Raw genomic sequence first — 23623 nt, 5'->3', positions numbered from 1 at the left:
TACACGATTTTTTCTTTTTTAAGTAAGTGGTTTCACACGTACAACATGAGACCCACATGTACTAGACAATGGAAGTTGAGGTCCTCGTTCAATACCACAAATGCCAGTATTTCAGACTCCTTTTGGAGGAATGTGTGGGGTTTGGGTGTTGAACTTGAAGTGGCAGATTGTTTGCACAGGTATGAATGTTTGTACGTTCGAACGTGCACACATGTATGCAGGCATTTGTTTGTCAAGCAGGAACATGCAACATTTTGTTGACCGTATGTGAGTGCGTGTGTAATAAAACCAACGACAAACAATACAAAAAGCTCCAGCTCTGCTTCTTCACCAGTCACAGACGCATTGACGCATTGCGTTGTTCAGCTTTCCAGAAATATATTAACTCAGTCAGAACCCGCTTCATGAATATTTTATTTCAGGAAAAAGTCAATCGAATCTACACAAAAAAAGGTTATTGCGTTGTTCTGTCTTTGAGACTGTATCACGTAATATTGAGCTACTAGAAGAAACATGCCTGTGGCATAGTTTGACCCAACAGATAGAGAAGTCAACAGAGGTATTCTGCCGTCAGCAGCTTTATTGCTGTTTTGAATTTGATCTTGCATAATTTTATTACATAATTTTGCAACACACAAAGAAATCGTAATTGAATATTTTACGAAAAATTGAATAATTCGCAAACATGTTTGTATGAAGAAATATTATTTTAAGAAAATATGAGTGTAAGGATGGACGTATTTTGAGTGAAGTAGCAGAAATTCTTTTTAAATTCTTTAGCTACATGCACACGTTCTGTTAAGGCAAAAAAAAAAAGGTCTGTTTACGGTAACCCTAGACTTTTTTTTGGCATTTGGGAAGAAAAAAAAAAATCTTGGTTTTTTTGGGAAAAATAACGTAAAAATATGTTTTTTTGGATAAAAAAAAAAAAAAATCCCGACCTACCGACCCTATTTTTTTGGCCTATGTTACCGTAAACAGACCTATTTTTTTGGTGGCCTAATTACGTTCTTAGCAGGGAGATCCAGATTAATAATACTGCTGTGACAGGTTGTGGTTTCCATACACACTTTGAATACAGGAAAACAAAAACAAAAACGCAGTTAAAAAAAAAATTGCACATAGGATTAAATCATTAAAGTGTACAGAATAAAAGCAACATATGTACAAAAACAAATCTCGTGGTTCTCTTGTCAAACCCACAGTAGTAAGCACAGAATAGGAGAGAAGATTTTGGAGAAGGTGGCTTTACCTACTGAAGTAAATGATCAAGAGGATTCTAAGCATCCAGTGCTAAAGCTCTCAAATCACAAGACATACACACTTGTTGTGGCTATCCGAACTGTTGATTTAAAAAAAAACCATACCTACAAATTGAAAACATCTATTACAAAATTATATATATTGTATGGATCTGTCTTTGTAAAATATACTGTACAGAAAATTTTAAATAATCTGCACAAATCTCGTGGTTCTCTTGTCAAGTAGTAGGCACAGAAAAATAAACCCAAAAAACCTGTGTTTTGTCTTGTAAATTATACTTTACTAAATGTGTACAGTATTCACAGAGATATAGAATAGAGCCACCAAGCGCCGCAAACCGTGCAGTAACCGAGACCCGCGCGCCGGCCATCGCGGTGTGCCCATTCTTTCGCTGGCACACCCTGTTTCGCTCTGTCCGGTCTTTGTTTTTTGAGAGCTACAATCTCAATACCACCTTGTTTAAACCTTATAATCATGTTAATAAAAAAAGCAAAGTTGTAGAATAATGATGCGTGTGTCTGTATGCTGCTTAATTTTGCTTTTTTAAATTTTATTATTATTGAAAATACTAACCTGTTGATTTTGTAGTAAGACATCTCTCTCTCTCTCTCTCTCTCTCTCTCTTATTCTCTCTTTTTCTCTTCCCCTCTCTCTCCCTCACCCTCTCTTTCTCTCTCTCTCTTCCCCTCTCTCTCCTCTTTCTCTCCCTCTCTCTCTCTCTCCCTCTCCCTCTCTCTCCCCCTCTCCCTCTCTCTCTCTCTCTCTCTCTCTCTCTCTCTCCCTCTCTCTCTCTCTTCTCTCTCTCAGTCGGTTTTCAGTGGGACCATTTTGCCTGCACTGCTTTTTCTTTAGTTTTACTTTCAATTATATTGTATATTTATTGTATGGATGACAATCGACTTCAACAATTCAGATTCGTTTGAAATACTCATGTTTTAATGATGAGATTGATGTATCGTTCATAAATAAGTTCACTCATGTGTTTGTACTTAATCATGTATTAAAGATTTTGGCTGAAAGATGTCAGGTTTGTTTGACTGATACTGACACTGACATGTTTCACTGATTTTAATAAGCTTGTTGTACATTCTTCTTTTGAGTACTCTTCTGTGTATAATGCTCGGATTTAAAGAATTTAGCTTTGACATGATTTCAGCCGACTTGTTTGGTTCGAAAACAAATGTATCATTTATCAAATTGCTGTTTCTTTTACAATGGAAACCCCCTTTTACAGACACCCCCACCCTCAAATGGCTGTATCGTTTTTGTGTCACTCGTGTATACTGACTTAAATTGACAAATTTAGCTTTGATGTCACTATTGCATTTCTTATTACGGCAAAGATTTGTTTCATTTACAGAGAGAGAGAGAGAGAGAGAGAGAGAGAGAGAGAGAGAGAGAGAGAGAGAGAGAGAGAGAGAGAGAGAGAGAGAGAGACAGACAGACAGACAGACAGACAGAGAGAGAGACAGAGAGGTGGAGAAGGGTGGGGGCGAAAGAGAGAGAGAGAGAGAGAGAGAGAGAGAGAGAGAGAGAGAGAGAGAGAGAGAGAGAGAGAGAGAGAGAGAGAGACAATGACAATTCTTTATTTAACGAGGGTAGTAGATTAAGCAGTAGTCTGCTTTTGTACATCCAGCCCTCGCCCTAAAGATCAATCAATATGAGGCTTATATCGCGCGTATTCCGTGGGTACAGTTCTAAGCGCAGGGATTTATTTTTTTATTTTTTTATTTTTATTTTATGCAATTTATATCGCGCACATTTTCAAGGCGCAGGGATTTATTTATGCCGTGTGAGATGGACTTTTTTTACACAATACATCACGCATTCACATCGGCCAGCAGATCGCAGCCATTTCGGCGCATATCCTACTTTTCACGGCCTATTATTCCAAGTCACACGGGTATTTTGGTGGACATTTTTATCTATGCCTATACAATTTTGCCAGGAAAGACCCTTTCCTGGACCCTTTTGTCAATCGTGGGATCGTTAACGTGCACACCCCAATGTAGTGTACACGAAGGGACCTCGGTTTTTCTCATCCGAAAGATGAATAAAGAGAGACTAACTACAAAAAATGAAATAAAAATACAAGATAAAAATACAAGATAAAAAAAATAGAAAATAGAAAAACTAAAATTCTACATTTTAACAGATAACTTAAGTGAAAACACATTATACATATATGTACACAAAATGCATTGCATTGAGGTCAATTGCGAGTTAATTGATGTGAATTAAGTGGTATAGTGCAGCTTGCACTTTTTCAACATCATGCGAGAGAGAGAGAGAGAGAGAGAGAGAGAGAGAGAGAGAGAGAGAGAGAGAGAGAGAGACATCATGCGAGAGAGAGAGAGAGAGAGAGAGAGAGACATCATGCGAGAGAGAGAGAGAGAGAGAGAGAGAGAGAGAGAGAGAGAGAGAGAGAGAGAGAGAGAGAGAGAGAGAGAGAGGTTTATGAATAACATCTGGCAGGTTTCACGGTATTGAGACATTCTATTGACTGCACAATGTGCTCTGATTTCTCACTTGCTGAACCAATTTTCTCAGTGTTTTGTTTTATATGCAATGCACAAATGTGTCATTTTGAATACAATTCTGAAAAAAAAAATCGTTTGAGTTGTTTTGTTGGCATTTTATGCACATGTGTTTGGTAGCGATCGTGTGAATCCTGACAGACGCCATTTCCTTCTGCATGACAGAAGCCAACCATTGATGTGAAAATTGAAACGAAAAGGCACTCAATTCACACTGAATGGTCATATTTGATAGCAGAGCTGCAATATCTAACCATACAAACAAAAACAAAAGCACAAATATGAATTTTGCATTACATATTTTGCACACAAAAAATCGAATCGAGAACTGGAAGCTGTCTGTCCGAAAAACTAAGTCTTCACAGATAAACCAAGTAAGCTTATTTTACCACAAGAAATGATAACATGATTTTATTTTGACATTGAAAACCCACCTTTATAGTCTGTACTTCATAGGAAAGCATTTACAATGACCGAAATTTCGCGAAATTCCGCGCCGTGTCCATTTCTTGGAATGTCCGACCGTCGTCTGTCAGGGGTTTCCAACGATCGCTACTTTCACTTTCGTTGTCATTTTCGGGCAATCCTATGCCGTATGTGACATATTACACACTTTTCACAGTTGAGGCCGAAGGCGTGATTTGTGATTATTTTTTCAGGTGAGATTTTATTGTTTTTGTTGCCTTTTTGTCGAGTAATATGCCGTCTGTCAGCCAACGATCGCTACCACACGATCGCTACCTCTTCATGCTCGATCAGATTTTTAGCTTTTTCAATGATTATAGAAGTTTGATTAACGTTTCCTTTGCAGTTCTGGATCGGTAGGGTAAAGGTATCTAATTTCGACATAAGATCTTGGGGGTACCTAAATCCGACCGATTTTCCAAGTCACATCAATGACGAGGTGCGCACGTCATCACAACAGAAGGAATGCCATTCATACACGGGCCATTCATGAACCGGTTGATGACGCGACTTTACGGACCAATCGTTTTGTCGCGAGAGTTATTTGCGTCATCGGCACCGCGGCGCGAAAATTTGCCTTGCAAGTGTCTTCTAAAGTTTTAACGTTGAGGGGGGAATCGAGACAAGGGTGTGGTGTATGTGTGTGTGTGCGTGTGTGTGTAGAGCGATTCAGACCAAACTACTAGACCGATCTTTATGAAATTTTACATGAGTGTTTCTGGGAATGATATCCCCGGACGTTTTTTTTCTTTTTTTTGATACATACCTTTGATGACGTCATATCCGGCTTTTTGTAAAAGTTGAGGCGGCACTGTCACACCCTCATTTTTCAATCAAATTGATTGAAATTTTGGCCAAGCAATCATCGACGAAGGCCGGACTTCGGTATTGCATTTCAGCTTGGTGGCTTAAAAATTAATTAATGACTTTGGTCATTAAAAATCTGAAAATTGTAAAAAAAAATAATAATTTATAAAACGATCCAAATTTACGTTCATCTTATTCTTCATCATTTTCTGATTCCAAAAACATATAAATATGTTATATTTGGATTAAAAACAAGCTCTAAAAATTAAAAATATAAACATTATGATCAAAATTAAAGGCACAGTAAGCCTCCCGTAAACCATCACAGATACGGTCAGGCTTTTACACACAGTACAAACACCCTTTCATTTAAACACTCACCGATTGAGAACATCCTAGGTACCCTCCGTAAAGAGCGAACAATTTTCAAAGAATTTATTTTTGCGTGGTTTATCTTACCCCTGAGCCATCGTGAACTCGTGTCATCCAGTTTCCCTTTTTCACAATGTAGTCGTCAGTTAGTCATTTGAATGTGACTCGATGTGAGCTTATCTACAATAGCACGTTTTTATGCACGAAACAAACGGCTGTGGTTCACAAGAACTCTAGCGATGGCTTTTGACTGTTGAGAGGAACGGCGATATGCACTGTAAACCGTCGTCTGCGACGACCCTTGCGTGACCCTGCTTCCGGGCTTTTCTGATCTTGTCTTGATGAAAAACAAATTCTTTTATGATTAAAGAATTTTGTAACAAGCTGTCAATTTATTATTTAGATTTTAAAAGTTAGGTCTAGCGCAAAAACGCACCACGGTCCAAAAACATTCTGATAATCATCGATCCACGGCTATCGACAGTTTACATCGATAGAAGGGAAGTAACTCATTTTTGACCTGAGTTCAGAATGGGTCCAAAAAGTGTTCGAGACAATCTGCAAAATTAATTCTTTAAAAATTGCTCGCTCTTTACGTAGGGCACCTAGGATGTTCCCGTTTGGTGAGCGTTCAAATGGAAGGGTGTTTGTACTGTGTGTAAAAGCCTGACAGTATCTGTGATGGTTTACGGGAGGCTTACTGTCCGGGCGTGATTTCCGGTATCATATTCATAACAGCCGTCCCGGCCAGCACCAAAACGAGGCGCAATTGTTGTTAAGGAGAAGTCCACGAAAATAAATTCTTTGAAAATTTCTCACGCTCGACAGAAAGCAGCCAGGATGTTACCGTTCGGTGAGCGTTCAAATGGAAGTATGCTTGTACTGTATGTAGACGCTCGGGAAGCTCTGTGATGGTTTACGGGAGGCTTACTGTGCCTTTAAATTTTCGAAATCAATTTAAAAACACTTTCATCTTATTCCTTGTCGGTTCCTGATTCCAAAAACATATAGATATGATATGTTTGGATTAAAAACACGCTCAGAAAGTTAAAACGAAGAGAGGTACAGAAAAGCGTGCTATCCTTCTCAGCGCAACTACTACCCCGCTCTTCTTGTCAATTCCACTGCCTTTGCCACGAGCGGTGGACTGACGATGCTACGAGTATACGGTCTTGCTGAAAAATTGCATTGCGTTCAGTTTCATTCTGTGAGTTCGACAGCTTGACTAAATTTTGTATTTTCGCCTTACGCGACTTGTTCTTCTTTGTTTCTGTTTTTCGACGGCATAATTGGATGACCAAGCAGGCACGGCTACCTACTAAAGTCGTGTTGAGGCAGGCTTTGTTTAGGGATCCTTCTATCTCCCCCCTCCCTATGTGAGGAGAGTAGTTAGGGTACCCACAGTCTTTGGTGGTAAGCCTTCAGTTTGTGTGCGTCACTTATGTGCGTGTTTTTTGTTGTGTGTTTTTTCCACTTAAAATAAAAGTAGATTTGTTTAACATTCTGTATTCATATATGTATGCAATTGATTATTATTTTATATCAAAATGAGTGAGTGTCTTTTTATGAACAAAAAAGTGTTCCTTGTTAATGAAACAGGTATCTTGGCTCTTCTTGCCGTTTTCTAAATTAGGGGGTATCGATAGTATAAGTTTATTTCTGCCATTAAAAAAATGATAAAGAAGTACTTATCTGTTTTTATCTTGTACACACATAAATACACTTTCAAAACATGTGACTTTTGTTAGTGTATGGAGACCTTGAAATGTGAAAAAAAAACATTTCGCCGGCCGGTTTAGGTGAAAATGGCGTTCTGATCAAGGACATCTGCATGCAAACATATAGACAGCCTCAGGCAAGGAACTTTGTTGTGAAAATCTGTTATATGTTTAAACTTTATGTAAATCATTTAGTATTAGTGGTTTTCTGTCTTCTTTCTGGAGTCAGGCTTGCATCAAGTTTGTTTGATAGATTTTCACGTTTTGGGGGCAACTTTCGTTTCGCTTGATTTTCTGTGGAAAAAAAGACTCTGCGTATAATTTTTTTCTTTGTTTTGTGTGGTACTGATCCTAATTAATTACAATAACATCCATGTTCACAGTATTTCACAGTTTTATGTTTGACTGGAAGTGTGAGAAAATGGGAAATGGCTGAAATCAATACCGTGAAACCTGCCATCTACAAATTTGTTTAACTTTGTCATCTTGATGTTTGCTTCGTCTGATTGGCTTCTCTTGTGACACTAACTGGTTTTGCATCATTTTTTCAATTGTTACTATAAAATTAATGTTCTTGGTTTCGTATAACCTTTTTGTCTCAATCTGTCTGACAGTCTCTGTCTCAGGTGTGTGTGTGTGTGTGTGTGTGTGTGTGTGTGTGTGTGTGTGTGTGTGTGTGTGTGTGTGTGTGTGTGTGTGTGTGTGTGTGTTCGTTCGTTCGTTCGTGTGTGTGACTGTGCGCCCGGTTTTTTTCTCTCTTTCGATCAGTGTAACGTATTTAGTATGCGGTAAGAAATACCATTCTCCCCCTTCCATCCACCAGGTACCGCCACTAGCAGATCATATTATTTTCTGAATAGTTTCTTCATTACTCAATAACATTATGCCAGCTGATTCTAATCAACCGACGGAGATAAGAAGCCCAGTGTGCCACATTCCCACTGAAATGTACACTGGTCAGGCTGTGGGATGGGCACAGCGAAATGGCGGCCCGGTAGCTGCAATCGTTTCCCCTGCCAGCACAGCGCTTGGTGGCTCTATTCTATATCTCTGTGACAGTATTCTAAGAAAAAAAAAATCTTCCTTTTTATATCAATTGCCTCCCTTGAATTTTGAATTTGTAAAATAATTCTGAGAAAAAAAGCGTTCTACTTAAAATCAGTGCAATCAAGAAAATAGGTACAACCTGTGTGTATACCTTTATTCCTTATTCTTTTTATTTAATTGAGGATGTCACTACGCAGTTTTACTGATTTAAAAAAAAATTCGCTTCAAATTATCTCCCTTGAACAAACACTTCTTTTTACAATTAAATTTTGTTTACACGAAGAGGTAGTTTTAAGGGTACATACAAAAAAAACAATATTGCAACCTTACATGTATTTACATTTGGACTAATTCCATTAAAAAAAAATTCAAACTATAAATGATAAATCAAAATAAAACAGATTTTGGGGCTGTGCACAAGCTAATAAGATTAAACACGAAAGTCGTACCCAAGAATCGTCAAATACTTTTGCTAACAGCTATACTTAAACATAAGAAAATATGATCTGCATCTCTTGTTATGAAGATGATGGCACTGGTCCACCGAAGTGCATGCCATATATGCTTTACTGTGCGCTCTCCCTCTCAATGGTCTTTCTCTGGCTGACTCGATTCTGAGGAGATAAAAGAAAACACATTCAGTACAAGCTGTAAAAAATAACAACAAAACTAGTATTACTTAAAGTAGCTGCTGGTTTCTGAGTATTTGATTGAAGGCCCAATCCGACTTGTAAGAAGTTTGCCCGACTGTCGCAGATTTGGTCAGGTAATTGCATGGAGTAAAATCATGCCTCAATTTGGTAACATACAAACTGCAATATTCTAAGGCTGTGAGTGTGAGAATACATCGGTGCCACTTTTTAAAAACTTTCTTTTTGTGTGTGCGCATGTTTTAGTGCCAAAAATGAAGAGGCCGAGTGCTCTCTCTGCAAAACTTGTGTGAAGCTTCAGAGCTCTATCAATGGTTTGAAAGAAAAAACATACTTTTCCATTTTTGACGTTCTTGTTCCCTTCCCTGTGAAATTTACTGTCCGTAGGTTACCGGATTTTGTTAATGTCCGTGAAAACCTCAACTTTTCATTGCTGAGTGCCTAGTGATAGCTATCCCCCTCAACGACCTAGCACTGCTGAATCCTGATTCTTCCCATTGTTTGATTCAATAAGGAAATTGTGTAGTTGGTAGTTATGTGAGCTTCGTCTTGGGGTGGGGGGTGGGGTGGGGTGGGGGGGGGGGGTTATTAAACCATCAGATTAAAAAGTAAGACTTCATTGTAATGTGCAGATATTTGTTCAGGTGCCCACCATTTTCTATGTGAAAACATGTTGCTAACTAACATGAACCCAACCATGAAACGTGATGTAGGTGAGTAGCCCATCTAGAAACAAGAAGGGCAAAGCCCATACGACTCACATGCTTGACCTTGACCTTTACATGACCCTGACCTTCAGGGTCAAGGTCAAATAACTAAACCTAGCAATGACATCATACACTAAGAACTGCTTTACACATTTTTCCTACCAAAATACATGTGACCTTGACTCAAGGTCATCCAAGGTCATGCAACACAAAGCTGTTAATTCAAGACATAGGAAGTACAATGGTGCTTATTGGCTCTTTCTACCATGAGATATGGTCACTTTTAGTGGTTCACTACCTTATTTTGGTCACATTTCATAAGGGTCAAAGTGACCTTGACCTTGATCATATGTGACCAAATGTGTCTCATGATAAAAGCATAACATGTGCCCCACATAATTTTTAAGTTTGAAACAGTTATCTTCCATAGTTCAGGGTCAAGGTCACTTCAAAATATGTATACAATCCAACTTTGAAGAGCTCCTGTGACCTTGACCTTGAAGCTAGGTAAACCAAACTGGTATCAAAAGATGGGGCTTACTTTGCTGAGGAAGAACTGGTCATGTACAGTTGAAATCAATTTAATTGAACTACTCTCTCATATGAAAATAACGTATAATTTGTTCTGCTTCCAGAATACGCTCCTTCTTTTTTCTCAGTCCTGGAGCTAGAAAAGCCCAGCGCACCATAGCTGCTTCTGACTTCCAAACAGATCCCACTGTGGCCTGTGCTACAGCAGTCAGAAGCAGCCTCCTCACACATAGCATGTTCTGCTTCCAAGCAAAAGCTTACACTGCAACACTAGTTTAAATTGTTTTAATGTTTATTGCCGCAATAAACACACATATTTCAAGTCACACACTAAACCATCATTAAAGAATTATGTATTCGTCTAATGTATGGCCTAATGAACGCACACCTTTTACACACAATTAAATTGCAGGTATTTTCCCATGGCAAAAAAACCCACATTCTTTGTTAACATTCCAAAAATAAATTGTATTTTGGTTGTTTTCCTAAGAACTCAATAGTAAATCTTATTTTGTATCAGCTCATATTGTTTTGCATTACGCACAAAAACTACAAACCCAGCAACAACGACAAACTGACCACACACAAAACGAACAAAGCAGCACAGAAACAAGCAAGCAAACAAGAAAAGCTTCACTGATGATCAAGCTTGGCGCATTAAAACCAATCACACAAGGACAATAAAATCACGAGTTCTAGATTCTGATTTCATGATACCCTGCGTGTTCATTATCAATAAAAACAAATTGGCATTCTTACCTTGTTATGTACTTTTTTCTTCACAGAAGTGTTGTGCACAAAAGTCAAAATCAAAGTCAGACCTTAAAGCACATCCCTGTATTTTAGATCACAGTTTCAGCAGAAAACCAAACTCTAAGTCACCATCAGTTTTGTCAATAGAACTTTGATGACCACGTATCAGTTCCACAACTGACACCTAGTGTGCTGGTAAAAAACGTTTTACACACATATGATCTCTGGCCATCTTTCAGAAAGAAAAACTTCCTTGAAACTTGTCTCTTTTTTGGAGCTGGTTCTCCGTTTTCAGGTAAGTTCTTGTTCCCGTTTCTTTAATTCAGTGACAAACAAAGTCTTTCTGTCGCTCATATGAATAGAGCGAATAAAAGGCCTGAAAAATGTCTTGCCTTTCTTCTTCTGATATTTTGCTGGAACACATCATTTTACACTATGAACAGTCGACCTTCTGTACTGCTTTTGCCCTAGCCGTTTCACCGGTTGTTCATGAGTAAGATTGACCGCTCAGTTTCTTTGTTTTTCTAATATTATTCTTCCAGGTCTGAGGGTTGCTGAGTCTTTTTCGACTAAACTTCTTCTTTGGAGGTGTCACATAGGATGCCTCCTTCCTCGGAGATGGCAGTTTTTTTGCTGGGGTTCCATAACAAGATGGAGGAGATGCTGTGGTAGATTCACATGAAGGAGCAGTGTCAGACATGTTAGAAGCTGAAGTGAATACACCATTAGGAAAAAAATCAAAGTTAGTATCATCTGAGGTGATTGTAGTCACTCGGGTTGAATCGGAGTCAACATATGCTGAGGTAGAAGCACACACAAGAGAAATATTTACAGGTGTTGGGCAGCTGGATTCATGTGGAGGGGTGGAATCACAACCAGTATGTATTGGAGTTGATGCACGAACAGGAGAAAAACTACATTCACCATGTTTCTCGGTAGACTCTTCGATTGAAAAATCAACAGCACAGTCGTCATGTTTCAGAGTAGATTTTTCCACTGGAGACGCTTCACATTCATCAGGTTTCGGAGTTGGTGCAAGGACGGAAGACGCATGTCTGTCTGGTTTTAAAGTGGTTTTTCTCCTGATGCATGCATCATAGTGTTGTGGCTGATTCTTGGGAGCTGTCAATGTCAGGTAAATGGGTTCCATCCGTACATGCACTTGTGGATCAATGCTCGGTCTGATATCCACCACACGGTGAGTCTGACGACTGGTAAATAATTTTACTGGTCTTTTGGTCACGTTTGCCAGCGCTAGAGGTAACAGATCACCTGCACGAGTGTTCCAGCAACCACTTCTTCTTAAGTCCTCAATCATTTGAAGTATGTTCATGAATCTTTCATTTTCGTCAATGGTTGGGAGATAAAAAAAACGGAGTAGGGCTCTACATTGTCCATGATGTGATAACAGACTTGTTCTCTCAAATCATTGGGACGGGTTACTTGTCCAAGATGGAAGCATGATGCTTCGAAAAAGCAATTTCCATTTCCTGGAACTTTAATTCTCGTTAAGCCATTGTTGCTGTCTGAGCGAACGACGAAGAAGAAAAGAAGTTAAGCCATTGGCGGTGAGAAGATTCTGCAACCTCATCCCATGAATCCGGAGGACAGTCTCCTGAAATGCTTGGTGCTTTTTGCTTGCCTGGACGGCCATATTCACTTCCTGCCGAACAGCATCTGCACAAGATATAAAGACTATGAATTCTTCTTTTATACAGGCAATTACTACTACAATTATTCACTGATAAAAATGTTAATTGCCTTCGTACCATCGCTGCTGCATTTAAACTGTAAACAGTTTTCGAGTTTTTATTCACACACAAAAATAAAACATAAATACCTGATTACACTGAATATGCTTAAAGTATCCAGGCGCGTTTTGTAAAGCAGGAAGTAAGTGAGTAAGTTAGAAAATAAGTGTTTGGGTGTGTGTGTTTGGGTGTGTTTGGGTGTGTGTGTGTGTGTGTGTGTGTGTGTGTGTGTGTGTGTGTGTGTGTGTGTGTGTGTGTACGTGTGTGTGTGTGTGTGTGTTTTGATACTTACCAGACTTTGTACAGGGAGGCGATGTTTCTTGGGTTTCAAGTTGCTGAATCAAGTCCTCATCTGGCCAGTCATTCTCCTTCGACATTGTAAAAACCTGTGATTTAAGAAATATATTAGTCAAACTCACAAAAAAGGGTGGAAATAGCGCTGTAATAACATTCATGTAATAACATTCATTCATCCATCCATAGGTTACAAGCAGACAAAAATTGTCATTATCTGCCCTGAACATTCACTGAGGTTATTGATTTCATTTTTTTATCGAAAACTAAAGAGCTGAAACACTTCAACATTCATGAACACACACACACACGAAACTTGACAAATACGCTTTTACCAGCCTGTGCTTTTATTTAGGAAAACAAAACTATACACACACAAAAGCTAGGGATCAGTATGCAGATTACAGAATTTAGACAATCAGAAAGTTTCCCTTATGAATACGAATCAGAAATTAAGCTTTAATGACTTGTTCAAATGGGGGAAACAAAAATATATGATGATACTCACTTGAATCTGTGTCCTGACTCGAGCAACAGCAAAACAGACTGTGCAGCAGATGTACAATAGGCAGAATGCTGTTCTTTGAGTTTTCAGAAAGTGGACCAACCTTTTGTCAGTTTGTTTTCTGTGGATTAAATTCGCGTCATTTTTGACGTTTCGTTGACACGACCTTGCGACACCAAGCCTCATCAATTTGTTTCCATGAGAAAATAGAAACATTGTATCAACATGACACCTGTCATAACAAGCTATGCTGATAACGGTACATCCGGAGTCTGAAATTCGGATACTGACAGGTGTCGCTGACCTGTTTTGCTTTCCACACTCCCACACAAATGTCATTTTTTGCCGACAGCAGACTCCGCCACTGCTTGTAACACCCTTCTGTGTGCTAGGGGAAATCCCACACCACACTGAGAGGGTGAAAACCAGACACACACACCCCTATAGTGACCTTGTCTGGTTGCGCTGAGGGCAGGGCAACTGACTGTCACACAGCGATCAGAAGAGGTCAGGTTACGATGGCTGCTTCTGGCTGGCAGATAAACACTCCCCATTACTCACATGGCTCAGAAGCAGAACAGACTAAACTGAACTTATCACGTTCTGCTTCCAACCTGGATGGAGTTAGATGGTTCTGCTTCCAAGATGAGTCCGAACATTTCTTGGAGCCAGAACAAATTATGACTTATAAATACACAATAATCCAAGATTTTCAAGAATCCTTCACAGGAAGTGAGAATCATATTACCATAAGTCTAATGACTATAAAATTGCAAAACCAGTTATTTTGAGGTAATTGGTTCTGGTTTTAGCCCATCGATTTATGGCCCCTGCGACCTTGACCTTGAAGCAAGGTCAAGATGCTATGTATGTTTTTTGGGGCCTAGTCATCATACACCATCTTGCCAAATTTGGTACTGATAGACTGAATAGTGTCCAAGAAATATCCAACGTTAAAGTTTTCCGGACGGACGGACGGACGACTCGGGTGAGTACATAGACTCACTTTTGCTTCGCATGTGAGTCAAAAAGAACCTGTTCTAATTCGGAATGGGCTACTCACCTACATCACGTTTCATGGTTGGGTTCATGTTAGTTAGCAACATGTTTTCAAATTCTCATCAGGCAATCACGGCTGACACTAAACACAGAACAGGTGGGAGAGACATAATTCAATTTACTCACCTTCCTTGCATTGTGAGACTGGCCATATGAATCTGCTGAAGTAGTTCCTGCACATATTTAATCAAATATTCATCTTAATAACGTGTTAATATCGCTTGTTCTAGCAAATCAGACTTGACAGTTTTCTGATGGCTTGCACAATTTAAGAGCTTGCCTGTCCCCAATCATTACAATAAGAAACAACATCTAGTATGCAAGGATTTTCAGGGTATGAAGGTTTTAATATAATGTCGGTTCTTCAATTCTGGGGGCATGGAGAAACACCTTACACAAAGTAGAACATACACAACAAATTTCAAACAATTGAGGTCACACCATAGTTTTACTCACAAACAAACAACAGCAATACAATAAACAGTCTGCAAACGCCTACATGTTGTCTACACTAGGTATAAAGAAACAAAGAAGCACACGAAGACGGGCTTTGTCAAGTAGAACATTATAGCGAATGAGCAACAGCTGATGATCCAGACCACCAAATTGACATGATTTCCCCTTATTCAGTTTGTGATTGTAGTCATATTGACGATGCATGACTTCAATTTTTCAAAGTAAGTCTCTTGGTGCGTTTACGGATACATTCATTGTCACAATTACGACATGCTAATGTCTAACCTGGGTAAACTTCAATTCATGACTTTTTTCAAACTGGCATAGAAATTATGAGCATACCAGAATTATTTTCCTGTTAGACTGTCTTCTTCTTTTTCTTCTTCTGCGTTCGATATTCAATTCATGGCTGTCATATCGTCAGGTCAGTGGCTGCCATGAAGTCTGCAGTCTTCAGTGTCGGACTGTCAAATTAGATGATATTGTAAAGAAAGTAAGTAACATCTCATGATATTCTAACTTCAATTACATCACCTGTCTCACAGTCTGCCTCTTTAAAAATTAATGAATAATTTCAGTAACATAATTTTTGGGTAAAAAATAAAAAGGTATGAGAAATAATCCTTACTTTTTTTGTAATAACCCTCACCACCAATTGTTTTATTTCATTTCCATTTTAACAGATTTAGCACCTCTCCGAAAGCCAGAAATACACTTTAAATCCCACGCCCCCCCCCCCCCCCCCCCCTCGGCCCCCCCCCTTCATAAACTAATTAAATAACTAATTAAGGAAAAAATTCCTTACATCATAAAAAATCAGAACCACCAAAACCACCCCCCCCCCCCACCCATCCAATAAAACCTGAATACAAAAACACTTCAAAATAAACAAGAAGGGCAAAGCCCATACGACTCACATGCTTTACACATTTTTCCTACCAAAATACATGTGACCTTGACCCAAGGTCAAGGTCATGCAACACAAAGCTGTTAATTCAAGACATAGGAAGTACAATGGTGCTTATTGGCTCTTTCTACCATGAGATATGGTCACTTTTAGTGGTTCACTACCTTATTTTGGTCACATTTCATTAGGGTCAAAGTGACCTTGACCTTGATCATATGTGACCAAATGTGTCTCATGATGAAAGCATAACATGTGCCCCACATAATTTTTAAGTTTGAAACAGTTATCTTCCATAGTTCAGGGTCAAGGTCACTTCAAAATATGTATACAATCCAACTTTGAAGAGCTCCTGTGACCTTGACCTTGAAGCAAGGTAAACCAAACTGGTATCAAAAGATGGGGCTTACTTTGCCCTATATATCATATATAGGTGAGGTATTCAATCTCAAAAACTTCAGAGAAAATGGGAAAAATGTGAAAAATAGCTGTTTTTTAGGCAACATTTATGGCCCCTGCGACCTTGACCTTGAAGCAAGGTCAAGATGCTAAGTATGTTTTTTGGGGCCTTGTCATCATACACCATCTTGCCAAATTTGGTACTGATAGACTGAATAGTGTCCAAGAAATATCCAACGTTAAAGTTTTCCGGACGGACGTCCGGACGGACGGACGGACGGACGTCCGGACGGACGGACGGACGGACGGACGACTCGGGTGAGTACATAGACTCACTTTTGCTTCGCATGTGAGTCAAAAATGAAAACATTTAATTCCACTTCAAAAATATAAAAGTTGTTATGCTTTATTTTCACTATCTGTTTACAAACACATAAATTGCTGTGCAAATCTTTTTAAAAACATCAATGCCTGAGACACCAGTAACCTGTTTATATTGTTGACCTTGTAGCTTTTCAGTTTAAGAGGCTGTTCTGGAATCTGCACTAAAGTCAAACATAACCATGAATACCGTGGGGAAAATATTACATCACCAAGACCGAAAAAATAACACCAACCGACACTCCTCACCCTTATTTCACGAACTATGCCAACCCAAAAACTGGAAAATAATAATCAAATACAGAATGAACAAAAATGCTTGATTTCATTTCTTCAATGATAAGTTGAAAATCTTCATTCTTCATAATAATGTTATTGGCATAATGTGTAATTGCCACAATTTACAGAGTTTAATGAAAAAAATGATGCGATAAAAATCAAAGTGAAAACATTTGTTTTTATACTGATACCTTATTTACCTTGTGGCTTGTGTGCCTCAGGTTTAGGAGCGGCTCAAACGTCCTCTGCTCCTCAGTCTGCAAGAAATTAAGCGATGGCCTGAAGGAGAATGGAAAAAGATCCTTTGTCAGCACCCTGTGTATGTGTGTGGGTGGGTGTGTTAGATAAATAGGCGGGGGGGGGGGGGGGAGGTGCAATAGCTACCACGCCTAATGCAGTCTGCAAAACACGTGCAACACTTCTACAGAGCTTTTATGATACAAAGCTTCAAATAAGAAACACATTACAATCAAATGAAAGCTGAGCCTGTCATTGCAAAATAAGGAATATACAACAATCCAGTGGCATGTAAAATATTGTTCCTTCAGAAAGATGGCTCTGACAGCAGAAACAATTTAACTTGAAGTTTGAGTCCAAAATTATTTCTCTACATTAGTGAACGTACTTGCAGTAATACCCCTCACACATGAACTATTCACAGACTGAATAACAGTGTGTTCCCAATGTTGCTTCCGTGTATCGGTTAGATCCATCTCGGTTAGATCCATCTGCAGAGTACGGATTGTCATCCGTTTAATATTAAAAAGGAAAAACAATCAGAACTTGTCATCAGTGATCAACCTACCTTGCAAGAGTGGGGTGAAACACTCAAGTCACTTCCTGCCAACATGTCTGCAAAAAAAAGAGGAAACAATGCCAATGAAAGCTTAAAATGGTTCTTTTGTTCAATATGTGTACACGTGCTTCATTTCTGGGGTGAAAGTGTAAAATATATTGATGGATTGATAGAACAATATTGCCTCAAGTTCACCGGACCAAAAAATATTTATCAATCAACATTGTCATCACTCGATCAGCTATTCCACCTCTTTCATATTAAGTGTGTGTGTGATGGTGTGAGCGTGTGTGTGTTTGTGTACGTGTGTGTCTGTGTGTGTTTGTGAACAAGCGTTGAAAAACGTATGTTTACCTTGCTCTAGATCTACCGACTTTCGTTGGCGGAGACTTCTCTGCCGTGACAGCGGCTTCGTTTCCCTGGCAGAATTCAACATCTTGTACAGATCTGCCGGTGATTTGCATTTCCTCCGCTTCTAGAGTCACTTGATCCACAGATTTAACGAACATTGAATGTTCTTTTAGTTCTTGTGACGGAAGTAAAATCAAGGAATTAAGTGGGCATTCCTGAGTCCTCTGCTGGCTTCATGTCCACAAAGTAAATCGCACAAACTTGCAGGGTTTGGGGGGGGGGGGGGGGGTAGTTTATTACTTTGAAGAAGAACAGCTAGTCGTCGCTGCCCGTTCAGCATTCTTCGCGCGACTTTAGTTTTGCAGAGGAAGGCATATATGCAGTTTTTTTCCTAATATGAATGTTGCCAGGGTGCACAAACTGAGAAAGCATTCCCGATTTTCCACAATTTTCCAGACTTCTTTACAGTATTTTGCACAACATGATTTATAACTGCCGGTGTACGTCTAATTCATGATGCCAACCTGACAGCTGGGTCAAACGTTACGTTCGAGAAAATACTCGTTGAACTAAGTTCCAAACGAATGTCAAGGCCAGTTCTTGACTGGTTTTGAACTGAAGTTGGGCTCCAAATGAAAATAAACACTTCCTCCAGCTGCGCGACCCATTGATAACAACAGTTGGAACTGGTAGGAAGATGAACAGGTCTTGCGAACTGGCTACACACTGTTACGGTTCAAGTTTAAGTTCAAAGTAAACACTCAACTGAGGTTGCAGGTAATGGCGGACTTGACTTCCTTCATAACCAAATATCACTCTTCTGACAAAAAAACGCAAATGCTATGTTAAACCGGAAAATACGTAAACCGGAAAAGGAAGCGCATCAAAATCAAAATGGCAGCCCCCATAAAATACGAAAGGTCAAGCAAACAAGTCGTGAATAGCGTTCACGGGATACCTCCAGCTTCGCTGTGTAATATTTTACACGGGTTTTACGGGATACCCATAGTGTGCCCTTGGCAAGTATGGCTGTCCGTTCCTGGCGACCATGTTCTACTGGAACGGCAAGCGAAGTACTGGCGACCATGTTCTACCAGGGTACTTACTTGATACGGGGATCCCTTTCGGGGCGACTCAACGTCTGTGTGGTTCTGATTTCTCTGATTAACTGCGCTCACCCGCCGGTCGAGAATCCGCACGTCACTTCCACTGCGTCATAATCATTCCTTCGGCCTATATTAGTTACGTCAGCTGTCTTGGCATGACAACCCTTCCGACAGTCACGGTTTCTCTTACATTCCTCCCCGTTTTATCAAAGACCCCTCTTAATTACGAATGATTATATTGCAAATCAAATCTCCTCTTAACTATAATCCTAACTGTACTATGCCAGGCCAGACTGTTTGGTAACTTAGCAAAAGTTTATATTTTGCTGACGCCACTATTGAAAATTGATTCATACAATGCTTTAATAACTTGTGTACTTTGTCAGAAGATTTGAGAATACCACGGCCCACTATGGAATTATAGAAATCTCAATGTGAATAAAAAGAGTACATTCCCCAATATACATTAGATGAATTTAGGGAACATAAAACCCACTTTATAACAATTACAATCCAAAACTAAACAGCAACAGTTGTTTTACGGGTATCAAACATTTAAGTCCAGCTTACCTTCTAAACCGTTGAACAACGAGATAATGTAAAGAAATGTGGAACAAATTTGTAGAACACAACCGAGTTCAGCTTACCGGCTGAACAACAATTCAACAACAGTAACACTTTTTAAACAACAACAGAACTTCAAAATCTGGGTCCATCAACCAACAAGTGGCCTCCACTGGTCTCAGTCCAATTGCCAACCCAGCTGGAAGACACAAACGTCTTCACAACATGCACCACGAGCAACAGTGCTTCTATGGGCTGTTAAAAAGACCATTTAATGACGAATATTCAATTCATCAAGGGGACCGACGAGCCTCGTCAGCTCAAGACCACAGCAAAGGACGCGCTCGTTCGTTCTCGAACAAACACCCGACCGACGCACCGGTAGCGAAAGACCATAACGACCCTGAAGTTTATATGACGTCTTCAAATGTGAGAAGAGTCACTACCATCATGGTTTCAGTTTTAAGTCTCCACTGGCCGTTCGTTTAGGTACAACCACCCGACCGGCGCAACGGTAGCGAAAGACCAGAACGACCCTGTTCGTTCTCGAACAATCACCCGACCGACGCACCGGTAGCGAAAGACCATAACGACCCTGAAGTTTATTTGACGTCTTCAAATGTGAGAAGAGTCACTACCATCATGGTTTCAGTTTAAGTCTCCACTGGCCGTTCGTTCACGTACAACCACCCGACCGGCGCAACGGTAGCGAAAGACCAGAACGACCCTGCAGTTTAGTTGACGTCTACAAACTTGAGACGAGTCACTGCAATCATGGTTTCAGTCTCCATTAGCTGTAAACACGCGACTGATACGGCTTGACTCGGATTTCCAGCTGCACGGATTCACTGAGTACATCTTCCTTCTTGCTACCTATACCCCTTTGATCTTACCATGCCAGGCTGCAACGCCGGCTACCGCAAAGTGTTTTAGTGGCTTGTCTTGCCGGTATACTTTGCTCAATGTAAGTGCTGAAACCTTTCGTTTAGAGCAATGTAAGTACAGCGACTGCCCCTTTCCAACCTTGTTTTGCCCTGGCTGAATTTGTAAGCGGTATACTTCTCTAGTAATCATGGCAAGTTATCCTTCATTCTTATGACTGTAACAGATATTTGGAGGAAAACCGCAGCTATTTCGGGATATGCATCCCAAGTTGTAAACCCCACATTATTGTCTAAAATACTGGCTGTGATGTAATAGGTTTTCTGATTTCCGAAATTATCAATTATTCACTATTCCAATGTGGTAACACAAGTAGTAGAGTTCCTAAACTCTCTGTTGGCTAAATCAGCCACAAAGTGCAATAATTTCTGTTGATACAGTATGCTGTACTGCTAACTTTCTGTTACAACTTTACAAAGGAGCATTGCACACACAGATTTAGAGAGGACTACTTTTTTCTGCGTTAAATTCACAGCTTTTCCACAGCAATACGGTTCTTTTACATTTCCATCATCTTTCCAAGCCATTTTTTCTTTTCCTTTCTTTCGCCATTTCCATATGTCCAGCATCTTTCCAGGACAATGCCATTTTTTCTTTTCTTTTCTTTTTCCATTTCCATCATCTTTCCAGGACAATGCCTTTCTTTCCATGTCCATCATCTTTCCAGGACAATGCCTTTCTTTCCATGTCCATCATCTTTCCAGGACAATGCCTTTCTTTCCATGTCCATCATCTTTCCAGGACAATGCCTTTCTTTCCATGTCCATCATCTTTCCAGGGCAATGCCTTTTTTCGTCTTCTCCATGTCCATCATCTTTCCAGGGCAATGCCTTTTTTCGTCTTCTCCATGTCCATCATCTTTCCAGGGCAATGCCTTTTTTCGTCTTCTCCATGTCCATCATCTTTCCAGGACAATGCCTTTCTTTCCATGTCCATCATCTTTCCAGGACAATGCCTTTCTTTCCATGTCCATTCTCTTTTCGTGGCAATACCTTTCCATTTTGCAACACATGTCAACATAATCCTTTCCAAGTATCTGCTTTGTCTTTGTGTACTGCTCTTGTTTGGGTTTTTTAAACATCACTGCAGACCTGAATTGTTATCAGCAGATCAGCAGCTTATATGATTTTTATTTGGGTATCTTCTTTTCATCTGTACGAGACACCCTCTTCATTCTTATATCAAACTTCAGGCTTTCCTGCTAGTGCTACCTGCAGAAATAGAAACATCCCCCATCGCATGTGAAGTGCTTCGTTACACTAGATAACTGCATATATATGTGCACGTGCTTGGCCACTCTTCTTTTACCTACAGTTGGTGCAACCGCAGGGAACTTGAGCTGCGGGGAAATGTTTGAGTATCTCCTTCTTTGGTGTTGACCTATAAAAGCTTCTCGGGGGAGCACTACCAGTATTTCAAAACAGGCCCCCACCCTTAGGCTGTCTGCGATAGGCATTTTGTGCAACTGTCTCCCTTTTCACCCGTTCTGAAAAACAGGACCACGGAGCGTAACTGCTTGCTGCGGCGGTGTTCTGAGACACAACTATTCTCAGCTACCCGACCATTAAAGCTTCAGGTTAACTGAGCATATCGGTCTCAAATTCTGTCTCCACCCGCTGTGAAAACGGAAACATGGGTATGGAGAATTGGACTGCCACTGCAGTTCTGACAATGTTAGAAACACAAAGACCACTCTCACGTGACTACGGATCGCAACTGTCAATGTCCTGAGACAAAACTTATCAGTCTCAGCTTCCCAACACCAGGAACTTGGTGTTGAACTGAGCGTCTTGGTCTCAAGTTCCTTATCCTCCCGCTATAAAAACGGAACCATGGGCACGGATAAGTTCGCCCTGCCACCGCAGTTCTGACAGTTTTACAGATGACCACTATCACGTGTCACTCAAAGCTCGATGTGATCTGAACGTCTTGGTCTCCACTTGCCTTTGATTATGCTCCGTGTTCAAATGCACCATTTGCCGACAGTGTGTTTTAGTGACAAAGCGCCATTTTCTACTCGATACCCGGCGAAACGAGGATTTAGAGCGGCTCCGTCTACACCTGTTAATCCGTATTGTTTAGGAGTTCAGTGCAGCAGACACAAACAGAAATACAGCGGTCCAGAAACAACTGGTCGCCCGGTATCGTTTGTATCCTGCAGTTCAACTGCAATCCATTTCTTACGCGAAGAATACTCGGAAACGCTGTTGAAAGTTTCTCCCGACAAACATCGCGACTTCTTATCACTTTTGATATTTGTTACGTACCGTACCTGTTTGCTGTTAAACGGTCTCGTAAACTTATCATTCCAATATCCTATTATGGATATTTCTTACCCAGTTCTCCACCAGCCAAACAATTATTATCGATGACCATGAATTAAGGTGAATGTAAGCAACTTAAATTTCAAAGCGTATAATGCACAATGACTAATAATGGTCTACAGAATGAATGCCTTATACTTTCAATGAATTAATCGATCACTGTGAAACAATGCAAACAGTGACTACATTACCCCCTAAATCAATAAAGTGTTGTACACACACGAAATACAAACAAATTAAACCACTAATTTACAGTTCATCCAAAACGTGTTTGATGTTCTTTAATTTCTTTCTTTCTTTGTTGTTCATTTATTCATTTACATTTTCTTTTTATTTGTAACCCCGTGAACAATGAGTGAACAACCATAATTATATGGAACTGAGTGAAATGGAAATGAAGTGATACTCCTTCGTGAATTTACGTCACAAGCTTACGAAAACTAAAACAGTCGACGTCACCCAAACCAAGACTACGAGACTGGAGTTCCGCAATGCTTATGATCCTGGGTTGACCAAGACTACACCAACAGCACAAACGCTACATTGAAAATCGAACGAACTCGGCAGTTTACAAGACTTCACGATTTGGACCAAAAAATGTCTGAAACAGAAAGCACAGAATCTAGCGAAGATTCTTCAAGAGCAAAGAATAATAAATCCGA

General features: G+C 39.9%; 1 protein-coding gene and 2 long non-coding RNA genes across 3 annotated transcripts in view; 1 reads left to right on the top strand and 2 right to left on the bottom strand.

The window, feature by feature from the left end:
- Positions 1 to 23623, top strand: part of LOC138965098 (uncharacterized) — a 267523-nt gene that overhangs the window by 235450 nt on the left and 8450 nt on the right. The gene's annotated exons all lie outside the window — the stretch shown is intronic.
- LOC138965092 (uncharacterized) overlaps positions 397 to 23623 on the bottom strand; it is a 305948-nt gene continuing 282721 nt past the window's right edge. Inside the window, exon 4 of the mRNA XM_070337225.1 lies at positions 397 to 983. The gene's annotated coding sequence lies outside the window, so the exon portion shown is untranslated. The remainder of the gene's footprint in view (positions 984 to 23623) is intronic.
- Positions 8287 to 18297, bottom strand: LOC138965064 (uncharacterized). The gene is made up of 6 exons (XR_011455282.1): positions 18029 to 18297; positions 17684 to 17730; positions 17079 to 17157; positions 15258 to 15379; positions 14586 to 14632; positions 8287 to 8823 (listed from the first exon to the last, which is right to left on the bottom strand). It is a non-coding gene; the product is annotated as an uncharacterized lncRNA (long non-coding RNA).

The sequence above is a fragment of the Littorina saxatilis genome, linkage group LG4 (genome assembly GCF_037325665.1).
Source record: "Littorina saxatilis isolate snail1 linkage group LG4, US_GU_Lsax_2.0, whole genome shotgun sequence".
NCBI lineage: Eukaryota > Metazoa > Mollusca > Gastropoda > Littorinimorpha > Littorinidae > Littorina > Littorina saxatilis.
Note: the sequence above shows the minus strand (reverse complement) of the source record. Positions and strands in the feature narration are given on the sequence as shown.